The following is an 8,507-nucleotide window of genomic DNA, read 5'->3' as shown; positions in this document are numbered from 1 at the left end:
ATGTTTCACGCATGATGCAATAACAAGAGGAAAAAATTCTGCTGCTACCATGAGCGCTACTTTCATATGCGCAATAAACACAAATAATTCTAAAAATGAGATTATACTCGAATTTCCGATTTAAAAAGAAAAAAAAAAAAAACTCGAAAATTATGAATTAATTAGGTCGAATATGAGAACATTTTATATTTTATTTAAGGGAATAAATAAGGGAAAGAAATAAGGGAAAATATGAGAACATTTTATATTTTATTTAAGGGAATAAAATATAAGTCTATAAGTGTTCGAAAAACATAAGTTATTATAATTAAATATTTATTTCTAAGCCTTAAAGCTACTTTCAGGGAAGTATCGCCATCTGGTGGTAAAACAAAAATCTTTTGGACGAGTTGATTTTGATTTCGTTGGTGAAAAAGCAATTATACTGTAAGTACAAGATACGTTTATTGATGACGATGAGTATAGCAAACTACAAATAAATAATTATTAAATAAATATCAAATAAACCGAGTTATATTTTTAAATTACTCTTGTATGATAAGTTATAAGTAACGAGGAGTTTCTTCTGATATAGCTACTGCCGGACATTTTAGTTCTCGTACTAACAACACTTAAGTAGTAAAGATTTCTAGTAAGGGATAAGGGAGGGGTTAATACTATGCAGGGAGTAGTTGTTACTTCTGTGAACGGAATGTGCGAAAAATTTTCGTACTTAATTCACGGCATTTTAAACACGATAAATGCTTTCAGCTGTAGGTGGTATTGTGGCGCCATCTGGCTATCGGTTGTGGAGTTATCCAGATATTCACTAAAAATCGCTTTATGTTTGCCCTTATTTTACAGTTAATTATTCAAGTTTTAGTTGGCTTAATTAAAGTTACTATAAGTTTTTGAAAGTACTTTTAAATTCAAATATAAATAATTCAATTGATAAGACAAATTAAAGTTCTGTTCATAAGCATTTCTAAGAAGCTGTTTATTCATGGCCCGTTAGCTCAGTTGGTTAGAGCGTCGTGCTAATAACGCGAAGGTCGTGGGTTCGATCCCCATACGGGCCAGAAATTATTTTTTCACTCGAAAGAAGTTTTTTTTTATTTCCTCAAGGGTATATATACACTACAAGGGTATACACCACAATCACGTTATCATTTCTACAAATTTCTTTTTTTTTTATATTTCTTCCTGATCCTATATTTCTTCCTGATCCTCAAATACCATCTTTGACAATTTTCAGCACTGTCTTTACAAAAAAATCCCTACAACATATTTCCTATTTCCCTAAATACTTAATTTGTAAATAACTGAATCCTTCCTTATGATTCTACATTAAGGGAAGGGGGACCTTAATAATATCAAAAAATTCTAGTCTCATTATGACACAATGGATCCACGAATCTTTTAAGAATAATACGGATTTGAAATGAAATGAAGAGTGTTCTTGAGAAAGTACTACATTCACTGAGGGGGTTATGATCTTTGATCTTTAAATAGGAACATTTGTCAGCTTTTAGGGGTAGGGATGTGACCCCTTTAATGAACAATGAAAGAACAAAAGCCGGCGTAATCCGCTTACATGCAAAACACCATACCATCAATTGTCAAGTAAATGAGACTCTACTCTAAGCGTCTTACTCATCTTAAACCTTTGATAATAAGCAGCAAGACACAGCAGGGGCAGGTAGACAGAAAAATCGCCTTAGCGGTGCTAACAATAGGAGCCTCGTGCCTGCAGCTAGGAAACAAAGGGGATGGGAGGGAGAAGCAATGCCCCAAAGAGCCTATGGAAGTAATTGGGAGCAGCTGGTACGGAAAACATCAAGAGGATGGACCGGTTAGGATGTAATTAGCAGAAAATTAGATAGATGAGAGAGGGACGAGGAAGAAGGGGGCGCCTTTGCAAAGTTCAGAAAAGTTTAAAGGGCAAAGGTCACAGAGACTTTTGGGATAATTTCATTTCAGTCTAGGCTAAATGAACTTATTAAATTTGGTGGTACATCATTGGAATCGACGTTTCACCAATCTGACAATGTTATGTCTATGAACTATTTTTTTTTGTCTTACTGCGAGTGGAAATTGGCGCGGAAGAATACAACACATGCTCTCTTTAGTGCATGAAGGTTGTTTTATTTCACTGAAATAATATTCGATTTATTTATATTTATTTTTTATAATTTTTTTATTATTTATATAAAATAATTTAAAAATACAGTTTATTAATTAATACATTTATTTATTTGTTATTAAATTTTATTAAAATAATTTAAAATAAATAAATAAATAATTATTAAAATTTATTAAAATAATTTAAAATAAAGAAATAAATAATTATTAAAATTTATTAAAATAATTTAAAAATACAGCTAATTAATTAATTAATTTATTTATTTATTTAATATTATTTATTGCTATTTATTATTTTTATTAATTATGTTTTATTTATTTTATTTATTATTTTTATTAATTATGTTTTATTCATTTTATTTATTATTTTTATTAATTATGTTTTATTTATTTTATTATTATTATTATTATTATTATTTTATATTATTATTTTCATTATTATTTCTTTATTATCATTTATTTATTTGTTTTTGTTTTTATTATTATTTTTTTATTATTTATTTATTTATTTATTTTTATTAATTAATTATTTTTTATTAATTTTTAATTAGATGTCAGATATAATTAATTTACGTTAATTGATTTAGCATATATTCTTCAGAAATGGAACCCTCGTGGATAGGACAGTGGCTACGACTGCAAAAGTCCTCATTTTGAATCCCGTCTTGACTGGAGTGATTGTCAAATGATTTTTAATACTTCAAATTAATAAATTTTATGCTTATTGCATATTTTTATTATGGGAATTGGAAAGATATTGCAAATTGTTTTGATTAGTGGTTGCAAAGTAATTCGAATTCAATGATCTCAATTCTTACGGGTACAAAGGCGCCCGACAGACTGTTCGTAGCCTTTTTTCACGAGCATCCAGTTATACTGATTTATGTGCCTTCAGGGGAAGCGCAGAAGGAGGAATACTATGGAAAATAACAAAGCAATCTCCACCAGGAACACCGAAAACACTTGATGCGCCTTCCTTGCCATCATTATTGGGTTGAACACGATGACGTAACCGTAGCGGCACCTTGAACACTAGAACGATGTATCAGCTTTCTCTGCCTTCGAAGCTTTATCCTGAAGTCGCTGTTGCCATGGACAACCGCTTTGGAGAATGGCGAATCTCTAAGCCTAAAAAGGCATTTGGAGAATTTGATCTTCTCGAAGAGGAAAATAGTGGAAACAGAAAAGTGGTGTAGGGGGGGAGAAGAGGAAGAAATCTCCAAAAATAACAAACCATAAAATGTTCTGAAGACACATCGTTAGTAGAAAAATGCAGTTCTATGATCGTATAAAGAGAAAGGGCAGAAAATGGCGATGTCTTCTCTTCTAAAGTTGATGCTTATAAAAATAAGCTTGGTTCACTTCGATTTTGTTTTAAATTAATCCAGAGAAAGAGAGAAGGAAAAAAATGTCTAACCTCGTGGCTTTAACGTCCTTTCTGCGTACAGTCGCATCTGTTGGATTTTTCAACCTCTTGAGGAAACATCCCATTAACTTCGAGGAAAGAGGAGAGAAAGAGAATGAGAAAATCGCAAAGACGCGTCTTATGTGCGGTTGGACGAAATTCGAATAAGACATTTCCCCATTCAAACCACTTGAAGAACAAAGGGTAGCTGATAGCAATGTTTGCATATGAAAAGAAATATGCTCGCCAAGAGGATGCCCTGATCTTTCTGACAGAATATTTAATTATCTCTCACCAGTTCGGATTCCTTTTCAGGCGTCCATATTCCCAGAGTGAATACGTGAAGGAAATCTTGGTATTCTGTACCTGGCAAGCAATACCACACTCGGATTCCTGAAGGAGATAAATATTCTTGTTGTAGAGGCGAGAAATGCTTTAACTACAATCAAATTGCTTACTGCATCTGGGAGACGAAGCTGCTTCCACCAAGTACGTTTGTCGCCCAAAGACTACAACAATTAATTTCGTTTGATCAATATCTGTGGACAGCCTTTTAATTTCCCGAAAGCATTGGTCATTCCAATCCACTTTCGCTCTTCACGTGTCTATCACGTCAGTGATGGATGGCAGCAAACTGTACCAGCGATTTCATTCCCTGGAATTGCCGAGTTTGAAAACCCTGCACAGAGTATCCAGCAGAGAACATTTGTAAACACACCATACTAATATAAATTAATATTACTTTATTTTATATACAATATTTGTATGCATGGCAACCACGTATAGCGAAAGTTACTAATAAATTCATGGAGGTCTGAAGTTGGAGTTCTAGAACCATTTTTTTCTCGCCAGGCGTCAGCACTGGCTGTGATTTATTTTTAATGTGCTAGCAAACTTTCTTGTCGGTACTATGTGAAAGTGTAGTGTCGCTCATTCGTGTTTTATAGCCGTACTTCCAGCTTTGAAAAAACGGTGTTCAGAGACCGTTTCTGATCTGGATTTTCTGCAAATAACTTTAAATACCACTTACCCTAGTTCGGCCAAGAAGTAAGGCATCCATCTCTCCTTGAGGTTGAGGTTGGGCATCGTCTGCTCGGTTTTGCCCTGTTTTCACGTACACCATTGGCTTCTTGCTTCACAGTCATAAGAGGCTACACATGGAACTTGATCCTGGACCTGGTCATTGCAGTGTCCCTGTGGAGGAATGGTATAACTTTTCCTTTTACATACTCATCCACCTAAGTCGTCACCCACGTTCGTGGAAAAAGAATGGAGGGGCTTATTTGTATTTCCACATACGTTGCTTGAATAGAAATCTTTTGGACAACTTTGATTCAATATTCTTGAATTTCCACGAATCGTTAGTGGCAGGATATGTCTGCAGAAATAAAACAGGATTCAGTATGATTTTCTAATGATTTTTAAACGTATAAGAGTTTCAAAAATATTAAAGATAATGGCATTTTAAAAGTATCTGCATACGTTTAACCGTTAATGAATGATTAAAATTGTGAAATTTCTTCTACCTTTCTAAATACTTCACAACAACCTTATCCTTTCCCGCATAAAACAGTCCAGAAGAATTCTTGTGCGACCAGACCACACGTTTGATGGACAAAGACCTCTTTATAAAAAGGGCTGAACAGGCCTTCAGAGAATAACAACAATTGGTAACTACCAGACTCCTACCTGTTGTGGGCCGTTGTCTCCCACAGGCCATGAAAGAAATCACAGTTACTAAGGAACAGTTAATCAATGTTATCAACACCTTACCAAATAAAGCTACTGTTGGGCCTGACGTCTTCTCCATATTTGTGATTAAACTATCCTCAATTTATATTGTTGAACCCCTTTTGCATATTTTCCAACGCATACTGGAAACTGGACTGTTCCATCTCTTTGGAGGACCAAGATCTACTGTGCCAAACCGGTTCCAAAAAATAAACATCCAAAGTTACCTACTGATTTCCTATATCCATCGGATACTCCCTCCTGGAAATCTTTGAAAAGCTGTTAGTCCCTGTAATAATTGATCACTGCCTCGGTGACAGACTATAACATTTCCACACTTCTCTGCACCACCGATCTACAATAACAAACCTGATTGACACGCTGTTTCGGATTCAACACTCATCTGTAACAAATTTCAAATAGACATCATCTTCATTGACATAAACTCACCTTTCCGTAATGTGTCAATTCAAACGCGGTTGCATATATTAAAAAATTACTTCAAGGCAACCGCATCACTAATCTCCATCCTTCAAAAGGATACTGATAATATCCCATAGTCGCTACCAGACTACGAAAACGGTAAGAAGCGGAGTACCACAAGATGGGGTGTTATCTACCACTCTCTTTTAACCAACTTACGACCATTTCTAGCGAAGTTTGCAAACTTCAGCTCTTACGCTGATGACTTTAATTTGTTTGTCATCTCTGATGACATTAAAAGCGTTCAAGAAATTAATTAAAATACTGCTGCCCAAATTAATCAACTTGTTGACTACTTAAGTATGGCAGGTCTCCAACTAAATCAAAAAAAGTCCTCCCAAATATCTAAATTTAAATGGCAATAAAGTCACAAAGGATTCATCCCACACGGATCTTGGTCTCACCTGGGGTGAAAAGCTTACTTTCTAGGACCATTTCATATATATGAAAAAGAAAATATATGTAGCATTCGGGGCGATCCGACAGGAGCCTGTTGGTTGTCAAAATACTCCCCTCATATGGAAATATATTGAAAGGTGTCTCACACCCTTCGCTTTATACGTGTCTGAGTTATGGTCCTCAGCCCCATCACGTATTGTAAAGAAATTCCTGACAATTGAATATTGAGTTCTGAGGTGGTTGAACAGGATCCATGGAAACCCTTTCACCATCTCTAGATATTTTCTACATGCATACATGAATATGACACAGTGGAAAATCATAATTCTGGAAAAGAACCTCATCACTCTTGCCAAACTATTATCTAATAGGATTGATTCTCCCAACGTGCAAGAAATCATCTTGGCTTGGCCTCAAGTACCAATCCAAGAGAGCGTTATAGGTCGCCTCTTACCAACCAAGTATTGGTATTATTATTAAATTGGTAAAATCCCTAAAACTGTTAGGTGTTTTTGCAACAAACGGGGACCACCACATCCCCTCGTTAATAAAAAAAAAACCTGTGTGGTCCAGACTAGCTTGATAGCCGAACTTTTATAGAGGGACTATTAACAGTTACCTAGTTCTTGAAACTTAAGCAATAAATCAATCGATATATCAACCAAACCACAACGATCTGTGATTCACAGAAACATGACTTTCATTGCTGATAAAGAGAGAATACCGAGAAAGATGCTCGATTAATTAATTAATTAATTAATTGTTAAGGTATGTTGTAAGTTAGCCAGATGTTACATAATTAGTGCAACTTACAAGGTAACTCAAAAACTGGTTGCTCAATCTTATCTCAAAGTTAGCTTACGATATTAGGAGCCCTGTCCATTGATACGCTTATAACTGCCATACGTGGAATACCCAATTATCCGAACGGCCCTCTTTGTGCAGGAATCTATAGTCTTCTTAATACTGGAGGCGCTCTCCTCCAAGATATCTAGGACACGCATAAGCCAGCTGTCTCCAAACGCATTCACTGGAGCACAAATAGCTAACCACACACGGATTACAGCGGACTACTCAGAGACAGCAAGTATCGTGTTGCGCATTAAGTAACCCATCTGTCTCTCATGGATTTATACAACAGTTCCGATACTTTTGTGCATCTTCTTTATCCCCATATAGATGCGAATTGCTGGCAATCAGTCACTCGTGCTACACAAACATCTACTGGAGAAACATGTACATTAATGAGGAACATATGGTTTCTGTCATTGAGTTGAAATCGATAGAGGAATGGACTTAAATGTGCCTTACAAAAAGAAGACACTGTGATCAAAAAAATCTACGAAATGTAACTTCACGTCACTTTATATTTCCCTAAGAGTATTTTAAATAAGATTAAACTTTCGGTCAGTCTTATTTAAGTGGTTAAATAAGAATAAATCGTTCATCAATAATAATTAATTAATGATAAATGATTTTGTGACAACTGAGAGGAAAGTATATTGCTCGACAAAATTAGCCGAACACGTAGAAAATGTGGTGTAACTTGTGGAGCTTGCAATGAAGAGGAACAAAATTAGGTATGGTGGTGTACCTGTGAATAACGATAAATAAGGAGCATTTATAGGGGTTGTATAACAATTACAAAAAAGGGCACATTACAGAAGTCGATAGAAGGTGCTCGAAAACATGGTCACGTGACAACAGTACGGTGTGTGATCCTCTCCAACGGCGAACCATGCTGGATATAAGGGTGCCTATAAGATTCTGTGGCAACGAATCCCATTCTTCCACTAGCGTAGACCCAATAACACTTAGCTCACCAAGTGACCGAGGAGTCGGCCATTGGCCTGCAATGCGTTGTCCAAGGGCGTCCCACACACACACACGCTTGATCGGATTTAAGTCTGTTATCGTGTTGGCGACGGAAGTTCTTGGGTAGCTTCAGTTTCAAGATGTTCTGCCATCACTTGAACTTTATGTGCAGTAGCGTTGTCGTGCATGAAAAGAAAATCTGGGCCAACCGCACCCCTAAAAAGTTGCACATAGGGTTCGAGAATCTGTTCTCGGCACCCCTGTGCTGTTACGATACCCCTATCAAAAACATGAAGTGCGATGCAGTCGTTCATCATTGTTCCGCCCCATCGTAAGTGTCCCTTTCTCTGATGTTGGAGGGATGGTACCGCATTCCTCGTTGTCTGCAGAAGAAATAACGTCTGGAATCTCTTTGCAGACTAAAACGGGGGACTCATCACTGAACAGAATTGTGCCCTATTTATCAGGACTCCAAGTCACATGGTCATTGCACCGTTTTCGACGAGCACTGCGGTGGTTCAGGGGTTAAGGGGATGCCAACCACTGGCTTCAT

General features: G+C 36.2%; 1 non-coding gene across 1 annotated transcript; it reads left to right on the top strand.

The window, feature by feature from the left end:
• Positions 1 to 984: 984 nt before the first annotated feature.
• TRNAI-AAU (transfer RNA isoleucine (anticodon AAU)) lies at positions 985 to 1,058 on the top strand. Its single transcript has one exon. It is a non-coding gene; the product is annotated as a tRNA-Ile (tRNA).
• The last annotated feature ends 7,449 nt before the right edge of the window (positions 1,059 to 8,507 follow it).

The sequence above is a fragment of the Mastigoproctus giganteus genome, chromosome 3, assembly GCF_048544385.1.
Source record: "Mastigoproctus giganteus isolate SK-2022 chromosome 3, ASM4854438v1, whole genome shotgun sequence".
In the NCBI taxonomy this organism is placed as follows: domain Eukaryota; kingdom Metazoa; phylum Arthropoda; class Arachnida; order Uropygi; family Thelyphonidae; genus Mastigoproctus; species Mastigoproctus giganteus.
Note: the sequence above shows the minus strand (reverse complement) of the source record. Positions and strands in the feature narration are given on the sequence as shown.